This window comes from Sinocyclocheilus anshuiensis, unplaced genomic scaffold (genome assembly GCF_001515605.1).
Source record: "Sinocyclocheilus anshuiensis isolate Anshui unplaced genomic scaffold, SAMN03320099.WGS_v1.1 scaffold1549, whole genome shotgun sequence".
Classification (NCBI taxonomy): Eukaryota; Metazoa; Chordata; class Actinopteri; order Cypriniformes; family Cyprinidae; genus Sinocyclocheilus; species Sinocyclocheilus anshuiensis.
Genome location: NW_015538373.1, coordinates 75163 through 93733, shown reverse-complemented (window position 1 = coordinate 93733; position 18571 = coordinate 75163). Strand labels below are relative to the sequence as shown.

The window sequence follows — 18571 nt, the reverse complement described above, 5'->3', positions numbered from 1 at the left end:
TTTCCAACAAGTAGTGTAGTATAACAGTATTATTTTCAAGAGTTATTAGTTATATATAGTCTAAATGCAGATTAAATTCTATCAAAATTAATAAATAAATAAAATTCCTTATTCTGTTCTAGAAACATGGTTAAATTATGTAATCTAATAACTACAGTTTTTAGATTTTATATATTAAAATATGTCTATAATTAAAATTAAAAAAAAACAATTTGATAGTGTATCGACTTTTTTTAATAGAATTTGATTTTTTTATATTCAGTTGAATCTGCATTTAGACTAAATGCAACTAATAACCCTTGAAAATGATACTGTTGTACTACACCACTACTTGTTGGAAAAAGCAGGTTGTTATAGGAAAAAACTACTGTCACACTGTTTAAAAACATTACTCCCCAAGACTGCTCTGGTGTGACAATTCCCTTATCAACTCCAATGACTCAGTAAGCACTTTTGCCTGAGGTCAATGACAAATCTGGTTGCTGTTTAAGCAGTCTGACTGCGGTGTTAGAATGTGATATTGATATACAGTAAACAATGTCACATGGTCCAAGTGGAGAGTTTGAGAGCAACATGTCTCAACATGCTCCTTCTGAGGGGATTCCCCTGCCGCTTGCTGCAGTGAATTCCACCTGTCTCACATAGCAGTCCCTCGTCGACTGTCTGCAGGTCCACAAATAAATATCTCTGACTGCATTCAGTTCGACGAAATGAAATGCAGATATTCCAGAGCCAACAAGATGATTTTGGAAGGCTCTGAGAACAATTCCACTCTATCTACGATGCAGCCAGTTAAACATAGTTTAGAAATAGAGCCATTAATTGATAGCATGTGTTAGCGATTTGGCAGATGCTGAGAATTCTTGGTTGTTTTGCACTTCCTCCAATCCATCCTCTCACTGTACTCAAAAAATGATTACAAAATAGCGCTGACTTCTCCTCTTTCAATATTTACAAAACAGAACATGCTTAGACATGTCTCCTCTTTGCCTACATCCACATTTATATTCCACGACCTTTAATATATCAGATTGCATCTCTCCAAATGCTTGTGTATTTTACCACATATATTTGTAAAAAGAAAATAGTCCCCAGTGTACGTGCTATGCCACTGCAACCTCAGTTCACCTGTCATAGAAGTGGCCAGAGATGGGCGGAAACCACTCCACAGTAATGAAGTCTTGTTCCTGTTCTACCACTTGGGGAGCCATGGGGACTGGAGGGGGCCGGTAGTCGGGTTGCCAGGTCTGGTAGATGAGGTCCAGGTAGCAGTGCATGCGAGCCACCTGGTTAAGCGTGAAGGAATCAGTGCAGTCATCATCTGGGGAAAAATGGAGTGTGAGTTCAGTAATTTGGCCTAGTTCCTAACAGATCCATAGCACATGAAAAGCATTCATGTTGAGAAGGTCAAAGATCAACGTGGAAATCAATAAAATTATTTTTATTTTTGGCAGTGGACAATTTGAGGTGACATGAGTAACGGCTACTGTTGAGCAAAAAATAAATAAAATACAATAAAATAATAAAAAAAAAACGTGATAATGCTGTAAAAACAACAAAAACAAAGTTGAGAAAGTTTGCAAACGTATTCATTAGTATTCAAATGTATACATAGTTCCATAGTTTAAAATCTGAAAATGTATAATAAAAATATCAATTATAATCGTAGAATGCTTATAATCTAAACAAAGAGTAAAATAAACTGAAATTTCAAAAATGTTACTACAACTACAAAACTATAAGCTACTACTTTTGCCTCAATAAATTCATAATTTGAATGCTTATTAATAGTATGGTAGTTGTTAAGTTTAGGTATAGCGTAGGTTTAAGGGATCTAAAATAAGGTGATGTAGAATAAGGCATTCAGCTAATAAACAGCTAATATGCTAAAATATGCATGCTAATAAGCAACTAGTTAATAGTGAGAATTGGTCCCTAAACTAAAGTGTTACCGTATTTTCCAATCCAGATTAAGTTGAATTTTAGAATAGAATAGAAGAGTTTCCATAGATATGTTCTTACCTGCGTAACTCATGTAATTATTAAAGGGTGTGTGAACAAAATTGCGGTTGCTACATGTTTCATTGCCAGGCTCAGGGTCCCTGCAGTGCTTGTATTTGGGTGTGGGGTTAGTGTCAGCACACAGATCTCCAGTTTCCAGTGACGGCTCGGTCTCTAAACACGCATCGTTGCAGGACTCGATCTCTGAGATACCTCTGAACACATGGTACAATCCCAGACTGTGACCGATCTCATGGATCATGGTATGAGTGTGGCCAAATGTACCGTAGAAAGACGGATTCAGAACGATGCCACCTAAGAAGAGAGAAGGAAAAAGTACACAGTGTAAACCCTAATGTGTGTGTGCCTAAATATTCAGGATTGTTGAAGAGTTTTTTTTAGAATTTTTGAAGAGTGCTGTTTCCCAAGCTTCTTTTTTATTCATTAGAATTAGAGGAATAAAATCTGCATTTAAACTGTCAACCAAATCCAATTTTTCTCTGGTATCTGGCACAGATCGGATGTTGTTGAAGGGTCTACTAGAGCATGGACATGCAATAAAACATCATGTTCGGTCATGTTCTTATTCAATACATTCAATACAACTGCTTCTCAAGTAATTGTAATCAGACAGTTAAAAAAATAAATAAATAAATAAATAAAAATCTGTGCACTGTCTTGCAGAGTAAATGCAGCTAAAACGCACTGTAATTTTGATCATATTCATTTGCATACTCTTCACTTCATTGAATCAGATACGCTTCCCTTAAGAAAATAATCAGGGGTCTTGCGAATAGGAACCACTGAATGAAGGTAAAGGAATAGAGTGTGACAGACAGAGTAAGACTTAAATGACTGCAGGAATGCAATTCAGACTCTTGACCTGGACTGCATTTATGCAGTAATTTCTATACCTAGATGTGTCAGTGCCTCCTTATCCCACGGCCAGGTAGCAACTCCAGCCAGGTCTTCATCTGAGGAATTGGCGAAGAAGATATTGAGGTGCGTGGAACCATCCAGCTTGAGGATCTCTTTTAACTCCTTCACATCCAGATAGGCCCTGGAGCAAGAGATGGAGACACTTGATTAAAACGAGCACAATGTTTATAATATACACAGAACAAATACTTATTGTCACCTAAAACCCAACCGTCATGTTGCATGATAGAGTGCTGCAAGATTATCGACTTTAACATTGGTGGGCTTCATTTATTTGGCAGCCACTGCTTATTTGACAAACCCATGAATCTACATTCCCCCCAGTGCAAGTTACTGGAAAACTTGTTCTACAGAGGATGAAAAAGGATAGTTACTCCTTAGAAATGAGATGAGATGCTACGTCAAAGCGATACTGTGAATGTCTGTCAATGTCTACCTGTTCTTATGTAGTATACTGATGGGTGGTTGATACGAGAGTGATTACTACAATAACGATTCCTGTTTGTGCAATTCAGAGTTTTGAATAGAGACACCACGGATCCTTCATGATATTCAAGATTTGAAGTCCTGTTTTAGATTATGCAAATATTGGCTCTTGGCTCTTCACCTTAAAAGTTGAAATTGTCACTATAATTATCAGTACATGCAAATTCTATGTATGCAAGAGTAATCAGCACTAACATAAGTTTTGATCTTTAATTTGCACTCTCTCTACTGTGCCAAAGGAGAAGCTGTCCAGCAACTGTTAACATCACTCTCATGAATCCATTACAACCATGTTCTCTCTTTCCCCAGTCTGGTCCGCATTAAAGAGGCCAAAGCAGGTGTGCGAATATAAGTGTCTTTCCAGAGACAGGTGCTTTTATGAGCATGTAACTCAACGTGCTAGCCCGTTTTACACCAGAGCACTCCATTAGGGCAAAAACATGAACGTCTGTAAGTTTTATGGGCTCACACGACTGTAAAGCACCTGATGAAGGACCTCCCTGAGGTGACCCATGTGACAACTCAGGAAACCCCATTCATCAATTAACCCATCGCACACAATATCCCAGGGAAAAGCATGGATGTTGCGACAGAGGCAGATGATAACGTAGTATGGCCTTTCACCTGTGACTAATCTCTGGACCAAAGCCATGACAGACATTTTTCTTATTGCACATCTATAACATACCCAAAACTGGCAGACATCCAAAGCAAGGCATGAATTAATGTATACGGCATGTGTACATGTTGAGGATTCACACAAGCATTTAACTTTTGCCTTAGGGTTAACCACTACTGTGTCTAAGGTTTATGCCATCAGATCCGATCAGTGATCTTGTGAAGGTAAAATCACAATCTCTCTTTACAGATGGGATGTTTGCTTGCAAAAACAATGTGACATTGTATACATTCTTCAAAAAGCATGGAGAAATAACTTAAACACGTGCCTAAAACATGTAAGACATCATAAGCTGATATCATTCACATTTTTCAGGGACTCCAACCCGATGTCTCCTGTTAGCTAGATTTCCAAACAACCAAAGTGGTAACAGGCTCTGGGTCTACAAAAATAAACGTCCGACCACACAGCCATTGTTGTGCCACGCATGTAGCAGAGTGCTCATCCATAATTCCACAATTAAGAAGGAATGTTGATGAATGTTTGCGGTGCAGCCATCAGCATGTCTCCATAGACGTCCCATAATCAAAACAAAATAAACAATCACTTGGGGTGCTTATCTGAAAATTCTTCTTCTGTTCTCACTCTAATCTTTCTAAACCATCTTTAGTCCATCAGTTGCAATATTTCCATTGAAAGCTCAGGTTTGGCCAACTGCTGATTTCTGTTACTGGATTGGATATCCAGTGATAAACAGCCTCTTGATGATTGCGACGGGATAATATTTGGGAAAAACCACCTGCGTGTTTTTCGTGACTGATGTCACCTCAGAGCCCGCACACAGAGTCATTTGAAGAGCTTTAGGAACACTATTGGATGCAATTCTGCGGCCTGGAAAGTGTTCAAAATGGCTAATAGAAAACATTGCTTTCCTTTGAAAGAGAAGCACATTTAAGGCGTGCAGAAGAAATTCAAGGACAATACTGGAATACTGGGATGAATCATACAATACAAAGACATAAAAACCTTGTTTTCACTTATCAATTCATTCACTATTTTCTCTCGACATGGAATGTTTAAACTTTTCTCATGAACCTTCGTGCCATTTAAGGCGTGCAGAAGAAATTCAAGGACAATACTGGAATACTGGGATGAATCACACAGATCAAAACGAAGACGTAACAAGGTTGTTTTCACTTATCAATTCATTCACTCTTTTCTCTCGAAATGGAAATGTTTAAACTTTTCTCATGAACCTTCGTGCACTTCTGTAAACAAACGTTTATGAATACATTTTGAAAACAAAATTGTTGCTTGGAGACCAGTCTAAACAAGAATCAAATATGCTTCCTTGAAATGTTGGCTTTTACGGTCTAGTCCGCCAAACTAAAACAAAAGCCACCAAAAATCTACTTCTTAAGGCAATAAATCCTCCATAAAACAAATCTCATAGTTTATGATTACTACAGTACGTGTGTCCTTGGAGCTATATCTATTTTTGTGAAACAAATATAGCTACCTTTCATAGAGTCCAAAAGTTAAACTAGACCTTATCCATTGGTGGAATTGTAAACATGTTGTGCTTTCTATCCAATGGCCTCAGGTACTCAGATTAAGAAATCCAATTTCCTTTTACTCTTTTCGTCTTTTGGCGAAAATACTGTTGTTTAAAACTTTGAGCAAATCGCCACACAGTAGGCAGTAACAGTTCCCCTAGAGGAATCCTTGATGAAAAAATTCTCTCTTGAAGTACTCTTTTAGTAAGCTAAAAGAGAAGATCCCACTGCAATAACTGAAGAGTTGCGAGAGACTCAGCAATGAAATACAATTGCCTTTACAGATTACCTAGAGCAGTCCTTCTCAAATCTGTCCCGGGGACCCCTCCATCACTGCAAATTTTGGAAGTCTTACTCATCTAGCACAACTAATGGCAAGCTCACACTACATGATTGGAAGACTAACCAAATCACTACGCAACAAGGTTTCTTCTCATCTGTCGTTGTCTTATCATAGCTGCGAGCATACTACACAACACAATGCTGACGAGGTGCACACACTACAACATATTCGGTGAAGAGGTGTTCCCGACCATCAGCGAAAATATGTTTTCTCACATAAATTCTCACGAGAAATTACAGCAATTATAGGCCATTTCTTGATACATCAAATAAACAGTCATGTTCTTGCCAAAGCTATACAAGTTTGCTTTCCAGTTCACATGTCCAAACCCACCGAGGACCACCTGCATTCTTCCTTGAAGACATTGTACGTTTAATTTGATCGATCTTTCTCCATTTATACCATCTGCACTGTGATTGGCTGGATTAGTTCCACCTTGTCATTGTGTCACTCACATTACGAGATCACGTGGCGATAATATCAAACAGGTTTGAAAATGTCGTAGTGTCTATGATAGATCAAGAGAGGTTCGGTTCACGTTGCTGAACTGCTCATACTTAACGAGCTTCTGCGACCGCAACGAGCACTGATTTGGTCACAATCCGGGGGTTTTTAATCGCAGACTCTGGAAATCTGTCTGTGACAGCAGAATCCAGACAAAAAACATGTAGTGTGAGCTTGCCATAATTCAACTCGTAAGTTCATTAGTAGAGACTATAAGACCTGAATTTGGTGTGGCCGATGAGGGAGACATCCAAAATATGCAGTGGTGGGGGTCTCCAAGACAGGTTTGAGAAGCACTGGCCAGGAGCAGGAGTAGCGAACCCTGCTTCTAAGGAGCTACCTTCCTGCACACTTTAGTTCCAAGCCTGCTCCAACACACCTGCTGTTGTTTAGAGTAGTCCTGAAGACCTTGATTAACAGGTTCAGGTGTGTTTGATTGAGGTTGGAGCTAAAATCTGCAGAACTGTAGTTGTATAGGAGCAGTGTTGGCTACCCCTGACCTACAGACCGTGGCCACTATCCATGCATGCTCTTCAGCCTCCCTCTTTTAATAAACCTTTAACGCTACTGAAATGTGGAGATAGATCTGGAGATTTTGAAGAAATGTTTAACTCCAAAAACCCACACCAAGAGGAAGATTAATCTGTAGAAATCAAAATGCTACACAGGACACAATGTTGACCCATTTTGTTCTATTCCAGGAATGCCCTATCCTGCTCCTGTATGACCACCTTCCAGAGTTTAGCTCTAGCCTTAATTAAACACACCGGAACTAGCTAATCAAGGTCTTGAGGATCACTAGAGACCTCCAGGCAGGTGTGGTGGAGCTAAACTCTGCAGGAAAGTGGTCCTCCTGAAGCTGGAATGGACACTAAATAAACTGCCAACTGAAAAAAAAAAAAAAGTGTTTATGGTAATTGTTATGTCCCAGTGAGTTCTAGGACTGTTTTTTTTCTTCTGCTTTGTTTTGTTTGCAGGTATAGTATGTTTTTGTTTGCAGGTATGCACCAGAGGCTCATTAAGACCTGCAGTACTGATGAGTGCTGAGTGCTGATTGATGTTTATTTTGTTCGCATCCATTTCAGACCTTGAGCTTAGAGTCCCTTGTCATGCACGCTTCCACTACTGACTTCCATTAATACTGACTACTGATTGTTTGAATACCTTTGTTAATTATGATGTTTCATTGAATAAATAGCTTTTTTCACTACTTGCCAATCTGTGTTGGCTCTCGTTCATGTTGCAATTGTGAGCCGGTTGTAACATAATATACCAAAGATAAAAATGAAGACCTAAAACTGGCAAATATTTCCTACACGTGAATGATTACTGTTACATGACTATCCTCTGCTGACTGGCGAATGTGAAGCCAAGCCAAGGAAGGTTGATGCTCCTTACGTCCGGATTAGGAGTGGAGCTTATGTAGGCAACCGGACCCCACCCCTAACTGGACCATAGCTACAGTAACTCAAGTAACTTTCATTTGTATAGTGCTTTTTACAATACACCTTTTTTCAGCAGCTTTACAGTTAATGTTTACAATACCTTAATGCCTAATTGTCCACATTTAACAATTCAGAGCTGGGCAAACACAATGATCAACAATCAGTTGTGATTTGCTATGTAGTATTTATTGCTTTAGCTGAGTGTGCTCTATGTATGCGGTTAAGTTGGATATATTTTTGGATATCAATTTGTTATGTGGTGATATTGAGGATAAAGAAACACCTACAGACAATTTAATGTCTTCAATTCACCTATGCTGCATGTCTTTGGATTGTGGGGCAAACTGGAGCACCAAAAAGAAACCCACAACAACACAGGGAGCAAACGCCTCACAGAAAGGACTCCTGGTTCAGCTCGTGACTCTGAGATTTAGGCTACTAGATAAGGTGTATTTAAAAATTACAACTGTTTAGACTTACTGATCTTAAGCTCTTACCTTAAATGAGAAGCTGGATTGAAGCAAGTCTTGGTCACATCGGTGATGCTAGGGTTACAACAATCGCCATTATCATATCCATAGTTCTCACAGTTGCACTCTGGATCGCAGACGCCATTCCCTTGTTTATGTTCAGGACATCGCGTCCTGGGCTTGCAGTAACCAGCATCAAATCCAGTCAGGGTGTGATTGCATTCAGGGTCACAATCCTCATCACCCACCTTACTAATGTCACAGTTGGCGAGTACCAGACGGTTATACAAAGATGAATTGCTTACATTGTGCACAGTCAACTCCCAGGTGATGTTATACATGCTAAAGGCTTCATTCATATGCTGATGTTGCAGGTGAATCTGCTGATCTGTGACTGTGGATTTGCGCTGAGAGTCGTCAAACACGTTTACAACACGATAGCGTACCGATTTGGGGTGACGGAAGCTCCAGAATTGATTGTAGTTGAGCACCACTTCTGTGTTATCGCACACCGTCTGACCGCAAGCTGGAGGCTCCAGGGTGGTGTCTAAAGACCCCAACCCTGCACGAGGACCCTCATCTGGTATTGGGAAGCTGCCGTCCTTCACAGCCAGCCATTTGCGTGCTGGGTGTTCAAATGTCTCACGGATCACCAGTTCAACCAGGTCCTCAGGGTCCTCGTGTCCATGCATGTCCCTTATGATCTGCCTCTGAGAGAGTGCCCGTCGCCACAAACCGACACGCTCCACGGAGCCTCTGTAGTTATGATTCAAGGCATTTCCACCCACCATCAGCACCTTGAGTTTTAAATCAGATCAATCCATTACATTTATCTGTTTTTATTTGCATACAGTGTATGTATTACATAAGATCTGGCAGCTTTTTCAAAGGTGAAGAGTGTAACTTTTTTCTAAAAATAAAAATACTTTCTCCTATTCCAGTACTTTACCAGTAGACGATACTATGTTATGAGCTCAAAAGACTTCTACCATAGTATATGATTTGTAAACTAACGAGCTCCATATATGTCTTTTCTGGCATAGTAAACTTGCTCAGTAGCTTACCTGGTACAGCACTGCACTTGCAATGCAACGCTCTCGGGTACGAGTCCCGTAAAATATGAGTCACAAAAAAGAGATCAAAGACTTGTAGAAGCAGGATAAAATGCATAGCTGCTTCTGTAAATGCATCTCATGTTTGCTTTTGATAACGCTATTGATTAGGTTTAGGGTAGGGTTTAGTGTAGGTGGTACAATATTTTTAAATGTGATTGCACTGCATTTTTCATTTCATTTCCGGACAGCGGTGATACGTACAACAACCCGTGTAATAAAATGTTGTCAATTGCACATTAATTTGTTTCAGGTAAAGCTGAACACGCTTTTAGTGCTCCTCACTTGACATTTCACTTTGAAATTGTCAAAAAAACATACGAGAGTTTGTCTGTTTTGTTCACCTAGAGGCACAGAAATTACACGCTTCACCTTTAACTAATAATAGAAAATATATATAATAAACAAAAAAAACTTATTGTGTGTGATTCTCCAGAATATTGTGTAAAAAGTTAAACTCTGAAATGCTAAAAGAATTAAACTTACCTTACACTTTTTAGTAAGTGGGCTGAAGACATCACCTGACTGTTCCCTGCTAACAGCTGTCTGAGCACCATTGACATATAACTTCATATAGAAGCCATTGTAAGTCACAGCTACATGGGCCCAGTGGTTGGGCAAGTAGCGGGCATTCGAGTGAATGAATGTAACTTTGTGTGCTCGGTCCGTTTTAAGGGAGAAGAAGAAACGCGGGTCACGGTTTCCCTGTTCACTCACAGCTTTAATTCCCAACAGCCATCCACGATCACTGGAGGCGTAGAAGCATTTGTCGAAGAGACCTGTGGTTGAAAACGAGAACAAATGATTCAGGAGAGAAATCCAAATGCATAATGAACAACAAGTCAAGAAACAATACTCTAAAATTTGCTTTGGAAAGTAAACAACAAACTATAAGGGGAAGGGATAGGATCGGGAAACGACATGAGCCTTCATATAGGCACCACTGAACAATTCACACTAGATAGCCTACAAGCATGCACCCAACAATAAGTCTTTATTATTATGTTTTTTTTTATTTTAATTATTTTTTAATGCCAAATAATAGGAGCAGTATGCTAGTTCACTTGCATTACTTTACAATTTTTTTTTTTGTTTGTTTAGTTTAGTTTTGTTTCTATTTTTGTAATGTCCAGACTTCACTTTTTATCTAAAAGTGTTTGTTCATTGTCACAGTTCTTTGGTTTTATATAGTGATTACTTTTTTAGTTAGCCATTCCTAAATTCTCAAAAAATTATATTCAGCTCACCACACATATCAAATTAAACAAGCACAAGGGCTTAGGGGTATTCCACCATCCACACACTGTCACGATGTGCCTATTGTGTAGGAATGAGGAGCGTGAAGACGATGGAGAATAACACAAGGAACAATCTTTATTCATCCAAATAAAGACTCAATAGCAGGAACACACACGTAGCAAAGGGGTTTGACGTTAGACACCGGACAAAGGAACCAAGGAACAGAACATTCTTTAAATACATGACTAACGAGGGACTAAATGAGAAACACCTGAAATCAATAAACACAATCAACATGGGAGAAACTGGGTCACGGAGCACATCACAAGAACACAGGAACACAGGGGCAGTCCAAGGGCATGACATTACCTCCCCCTCCCGGAAGGCGCGTCCACATGCCTCACAACTTCCAACAGGGAGGGGGGGTGGGCGCTCTGAAGGCTTCTAGGGACAGGCTTACATGGGACGGATGGCCTCCAGGGCGGTACCCGTTCCGGGACCCATGGCGGATCAGGCAGTTCAAGGGGCCATGGCGGACCAGGCAGACTAGGGAGCCATGGCGGATCAGGCAGACTAGGGAGCCATGGTGGAGCAAGCAGACTCAGAAGCCATGGCGGAGCGGGCAGCTCGGGGAGCCATGGCGGAGCAGACAGTTCAGGGGGCCATGGCCGAGTAGACAGTTCAGGAGGCCATGGCGGAGCAGACAGTTCTGGGGGCCATGGCGGAGCAGACAGTTCATGTGAAGTGGCCTCCGTGACCTTGGCACTCATCCCGGCCTCTACAGCCGGAGCCCTATAGCCCCCCACCCCCCAAAAAAAAATTCCTTGGGGAAAATTTCGGGTTCTGAGGCCCTCCGTGGGCCTGACGTAGGAGCAGCGGCCCTCTCCCCCATGGGAACAGGAGCCCTCTCTTGGCTGGACGTAGGAACAGGAGCCCGCTCTGGGCTTAAATTGGGAACCACAGCCTTCTCGGGGCTTAATTTGGGAACAGAAGCCCTATCTGGGCTGGACTGGGGAACAGAGTCTCTTTCTGGGCTGCCCTCTCTGGGTTTGACTCCGGGGCTGGAGCCGACACTGGAGCGGACTCAGGGGCTGGAGCCGACACTGGAGCAGACTCAGGGGCTGGAGCCGACACTGGAGTGGACTCAGGGGCTGGAGCTAACAGTCTTTTCCTCCTCAGATTCCTCCTATGGTTTAAGGTGAGGGAGACAGCTGCTGTCAGCTGAGGGCTTGGGAGTGAATTGGCTGGCAGGCTTGACAGTGGAGCGGCTGATGGACTTGACAATGGAACAGCCGGAGGGCTTGTCTTCAGAGTGCAGCGACTGGCGGGCTTAACTGCTGAGCGGCCGGTGGGCTTGTGAGTGCAGCAGCCGGCGGGCGTGAGAGTACAGTGGCCGGCGGGCTTGACAACAGAGCGGCCGGCTGACTTGACAATGGAGCGGCCGGCTGACTTGACAATGGAGCGGTCGGCGGACTTGACTGCGGAGCGGTTCTGGATCAGGGCCGGATGCTCTCCAGACACCGGAGGATCCCTAGTCAAGTGGTGTCTGGGAGGTCAATGGGGTGATGGTAATTGGCCCTGATCCAGAACAAATAATTTAGTGTAGCATCGTCTAATGTCATTAAGATGGCGAGCCCATAGAAATCCCTGGCATACTACACAAAAGAAAGGTCCTTACAGGCTAGGGCAGCGGTTTCGCAGCGGTTTCCATAACCGCAAGGAACGGAAAACAAAACTTTCAAAAACAGAAACAAAAATGGGGAGTAGGGGCACCGCTTACTGTTTGCAGGCCCGGTGTTCTGTCACGATGTGCCTACTGTGTAGGAACAAGGAGCGCGGAGACGACGGAGAATAACACAAGGAACAATCTTGATTCATCCAAATAAAGACTCAATAGCAGGAACACACACGTAGCACAGGGGTTTGATGTTAGACACTGGACAAAGGAACCAAGGAACAGAACATTATTTAAATATGTGACTAACGAGGGACTAAATGAGAAACACCTGAAATCAATAAACACAATCAACATGGGAGAAACTGGGTCACGGAGCACATCACAAGAACACAGGGGCAGTCCAAGAGCGTGACACACACCTGGTATTTTACATAAAACGGTATACTGCTTTTGTTAAAAAAGGCAGTAATTAAAATTTTGGCAATATCAGTGAAATTATACTGCTTCATAGGCGTAGCTGTACTTAAGCATTAATGAATTAATCAATTAATTAATTCATTAATATGAATATTAGGAGGGGAGAGGTACGACGAGGCAGTGGAATTTAAAAAGACCCTCCTTATTTCCAAGTAAAATTAAATTCTATGTAATATTTGGGCCAGTACAATCAGTGACAAAAATATCACTAGAACACCAAATCAGAAAAAGCTGAATGACTGTTTGGTAGGTGCAGATTTAAATCTATAGAGGAAATTGCACACTTACATATTATCTCAGGTTGGGGAATTTGGAGGAAAAAAATACTTTACTCAAGTTTACACAATAACACAGTAAAGTATGCTGTCTTGGTCAAGCCATGTTTTAAGCATCATGAAACCTAAATGTCCTTCCCTCATTGTCACCTAAGCTTGCATTCTGTATCTCAGATCAGATCTGCTGTGTATGTCAATTTATATCTCATCATAATGGAAGATCAGTGTCCAATAAGCACTTTTTCATGCTCTCACATCAGTCTAACGTGTTGAACGCACTCTTGAACCAGATGGACGGTGTTAATCATCTGATCAAAGTCAACATAAGGTTTTGTTGAAATCAAGACAGTGTGTTTTTTTTCCTGTACTGTTTCCAAAGCTAAATCAACTATCTAAACAAGATGTCTAATCTGCTGTCTGATGATGTCTGTCTCAGGTTCTTCTTCAACTGCCAAATCAAGACCATAAATAATGTTGATGGTTTATAGAGCACTCATCCAAATCTATCTTACATACTGCAGTCACAATCTCAGCGCTGTTCAGGGTGCTGAATTTACTGACATTAGGACATCAATAAGCTTTTAGTTTTTTATCTGTCAAATGTTGTCAAATACTCCTCATTCCTCACTCTTCAATCTTCTGCATTATGGAATGAAAACATGACAAAAGCCAAAAAAAAAAAAAAAACAGTATTAAGTCTCTACATTAAGGCTAACACGGTGCAAAAACAACGACTGGTGAAAATAAACAGTTGCTTCTCTCAAAACAACTACCTTCTGTATTCATTCTTAGAGGCATGAATTAGACTTAAAAGATTAAGCATGACTACATAAGCCAGATTCCACTTCAATCACTTTTTCTTGTTTTGTAGTTTTATACTTCTTCTTCTTCTTATAATATTTAACTCAACAGATATTCAGTGACAGAATTCCTTCAAATACCTTGAAACATAACACTATTTTAAAGGATTTTTTAGGGTATTGGTGCCCATTGAATTGAGTTGTATGGAGGAAAAAAAACTTTTAGGGTAAATCATGACAATTTTTGATTGAAATATCCCTTTAATGCGTTGATTTTGCTCAACGCAAGTTTGCTCAAGACCTGACAGTCCATTTATCCCGACATAATCTTGAGCAGAAGCAAGGAAATCTGACTTTCTGTACGCAGAATCTCACATGGTTAATGGCATAAATGTGCTTATTTTATACGTGATTAATGAAAATAGTGAAATGAGTGCAGAATCTCAATCTGCACTCTCAGAAAAGTCTGTAAAAAAGGACACTGCACACTGTACTATGTCACTATGAAGGAATTATCCATATTGACTTGTACATGTGTTTTACCTGGATTATGCATTGCATTGTATAGTTCATTTTCTGCTAGGACATTATCAGTCTTTCTACAGATTTGTTTTCTTACAGCAATAATATCATACCTGTTTTCCCTAACTTTAAGTCCTCGTTTACATAAAAGTATTATTGAATGTGATATCAGATTTCTGGGCCCCACTATATAAAATATTGATCATATGCATATACAGCATAATCATGCATGCATTAAATGGATCCATTTGTTGTGTGTGTGGGAGATTTTATACTGTTCATCTCTGTAATGCTGGTCAGGCATTTGGTCCAGTGCAAACCCACTGCAAGCCTGAAACAGATGATGTCATCTCAGTTACTGGAGGGTGAGGGTTTGAGGGGCGCATTCACATCAGATGCCAAGCGTAAATCAGTAAATCAGTGATGCCCACTGCCGCATCAGTAGTGGATTCTCACTCCGGTCTGTCTAGTCGTGCGTGACTGCGTAGAAGAACACACTTCTCGCAGCCAGCATTTTATTTATTTTTTATTTTTTCCTGATCATGACTTTCAAAAAAAACTGACTTGTCGTGTCTTGTACGCTCTCTGTCGGCAGAAAGCGGAATCGAAAGCGATGTTGTAATGCTTACTTACTGAAAGAAAAAAAAACAAACAAAAAAAAAAACCTCTACAGATCTGTGGTGGCGTTTGCAAACTCAGATTTGTGCTTTCTGGTGTCTGCAGGTACCGGAGTAGAGAACGTGATTTCAAAGTGATGCGATTCGGTAACGTGTGTAGCCGCAGTTCAGACATCTGCAAAGCTCAGAACAGCTTCACTTTTCTCCTGTGTTTTCCTCCGAGTTGAATGGAAGTGGGGGATTTGGGGTCTTTCGGGGATTCGAGGGTCGTACGTGTAAACCGCGTGCCTCTCCAAACGCGCAAAGACTTGGGGAGGGGAAAGTCCTGTCGCGCTCGCTCTCTTGAGATCAGAGCTGAAATGGCAAACCTGCGCTTTTGGATAGACTACATTTAGACCAATTAAGTCATCATTTTCCTGTCACTTAAGCCCAAAAGCTAATATCAGAAATGAATTAAAGTGCGTGTGGAGTCTCTGCGCTGACGCACGCGATTACTTAATCATTCGACACTGTGACTGATTGATGGATATGGATGTTGTAACCTAGCACCGCTAAAGCCACCTGGTCAAGCTTCACAATTCACAGCATTACTCTCTCACCAAAATTCATCTCACACAAACTCACGTAAAATGCATAAATGTGTTCCTACCAGCTATAATGGTAGGGGAATGCTGCCCACCCTCCGCTTTGACCCACATCTGGAGGGTGAAATTGCCCTTTGGTATCTCCACACCGGGCTTGAGTCTCAGCTGGTCCCCTCTGCCCGTAAAATAAACGGCTTTTCCCCGAGAAGAGCTCGCATCCTCCACCGGAGAGGAGCGGCGGCGCTGGCGGGGAAGCTGGCGGTCCAGCGCAGGCAGGGAGCGCTTGCCCCGGGGCAGCCGGGTGGCACAAGTCCCCGGGAAGACCGCTTTGGCTTCTCTGATCTTCACAAGCTCGCGTTTGGATCGGGTCTTTCTCAGGACCGTCCCGCAGTCCGATCCTACACACAGGATGAGCAGGATGGCGAGACATTGGATAAAACTCCAAACTTTCATTTTATTCAACACAAGAGCGATGATGATGAGGATGAGGATGATGATGTGGATGGGTATGATAATGTCCCAGCGAAATGCGCACGGACCCGCTCTTCCTCTCCAAAGTCCTTCCACTTGTTATTGTTGTTTTGTTTAGTTTTCCTCGTCTTTCACAATCGTTTGTCAAAGACGAATGTTCCAGATATACAAATCCATGAAGCTCTTTATTTCACTATACGAGCCGTTCTGTTTGCTGAAGTTTTTTTCTTTTTCTTTCTTTTTACTCCTTCTGGAGGCAAAAAGTGAGTCTTCCGACGAGATCGCGGCTTAATTCATTGATTCGATCAGTAATCAATGAATGAAGAGCTTCATTCACATTCACTGTACTTCTGTCTTTCTCTACTCGCAAAACAATGTTTAAGAACAATTCATGAATACAGAACGCGTCCAAATATGACGGGCTGTCATATCTGAGTATGGAGCATATTCAGATGCTGTCTGTGCTGAAGTTGTCTCGGCGTTAGAAGTTGAAGTGATTGAGATGGTCTGCAGGAGGTTCGGAGGTGTCCAGAGCATCGCGGATCCTCATGTATGCTGTGAGCTCCGCTGGAGATCCTTCAGTCTTTTAAGAGTGTGAATGTGATGGAAGCAGACCAGCCCATGTTTCAGTCCTACATGAGTTTTTCTCCTTCAGATCCTCCTCTCGTGTTGTGCTGAAGTCACAGGTAAAGCACTGGCGGCAGGAGCATTTTCCACACATGCTCCTCCAAGTGTTGGATAGTGTTTCCAGAGTTGAGAAGGGGTGTGTGCGTGCGTGAGTGCGTGCGTGCGTGTGTGTGTGTGTGTGAATCCCTCTAGTGGCTACAATTCAAACCATTTCATTCATTTGAAAGTTTTCACTGCACAAGACAAGTGCCCAAATTCAGACTGTGTGTTTTCTTTGTGGTTTGTTAACTTATTCCGTATTTTACACTGCAGCTATGAAAATGTATTTATTATTTAGTTAGTTAGTTAGTTAGTTTTAATCTGAAAAAATATAATAATAATTCAAGATATATTAATGTGTTATTAATATGTATTAATGTGACAAAATACTTTAAAACTTCACTTTTAATTAAATGTGTTACTTGCCGTTGCTTTGAAATTAAATGTGATATTTACTATACATTTCTGGGTGAAAACCATTTCAATAACAGATTTTTTTCAGTGTATGTTAATATTAATAATTACAATAAAACAATCACAAGCCTAATCCCTTATGCACATGTGCTTCATTGGAATATCTTAGCAGTACTTTTTCATGTAAAGCACACTGTGTGACTTTATCACTGTACAGTTTGCACGCACCCCTCTAAAAGAGAGAAAAAAAAAATATGACGACGAGAACGGGATGGAGAAGCACAAGACCAGGAATTTGTGCTATTCTGCATGAAATTGTTGGAGAGTTTATTTCCTCAGTTCTTTGAGGTGGTCCACCTTTGTATGGCAGACCATCTGTGTGAAGTGTGGAGACAGAGCTGGTGTGGAATGCCACACGAGCTTTTGTTCTCTGTTTGTTTGGTGTAAACGAACACGCAGACAGCAGAAAATTGCTACCTACCATTAAACGGGGCCAAACCAATGTTAAATATTTGTTTCAGTTTTGTCACATTGCAGTGGTGAGACCACATTTTTTTTCCTTTGTCCAGACAGAGCAGAAGAATGACACGGGTCACAGCGGTCAGGTCAGCCGAATGATCCTTAGAGGAAACCTTCAGTTACACTAAATTCCATGACACAGAGTACATGTAATACAATCTTGGTTAATACTTCATAAGTGTTTTCCTTAATAATAATAATAATAATAATAATAGTAAAACTAAAGGCTAAAAATGTAATCAATTTTACATACACTTTGCTGGCTAAACATGCCAAAAATATTATATTCAGCACATTTGCATATTAAGACTTGTTTTCAGATATTACATCTGTCATTAGGGTTAATTATTTTCCTTTGTTTAAAGCAAAACAACATTTAACAAGGTTTGTGTTATATATAAACCTTGTTTTCCAGACTACACATTCAGATCTGTTTTTCAGTGTATATATATATATTTATTTTTTTATATATATTATTTTATATTATTAGTGTATATGCAACAGTCAATAAAATTTTGATTCTTATATTCTGTTTTTTTTTACGTTTATGAAATCTCTTTTAAAATAATATTTCACCCCAAATAAAAAATATATATATATATTGCTGAAAATTTACTCACCCTCTGACCATTGAATATGTAGATGAGTTTGTTTCTTTATAAAAAAAAAAAAAACACTCAAGCAACTGCTAAAACAGCACAATAATCCACAAGTAATCCACACCACTCCAGTCCATCAATTAACTTCGTGTGAAGAACAAAGGCACATTTCAATAATCCATAATAACACTTCCTCCAGTGAAAAAGTCCATCCCCTGTTATCATTTCACATCAA

General features: G+C 40.7%; 1 pseudogene; it reads right to left on the bottom strand.

Moving 5' to 3' along the window:
* LOC107683756 (pappalysin-1-like) overlaps positions 1 to 16390 on the bottom strand; it is a 133669-nt pseudogene extending 117279 nt beyond the window's left edge.
* Between the last annotated feature and the right edge of the window lie 2181 nt (positions 16391 to 18571).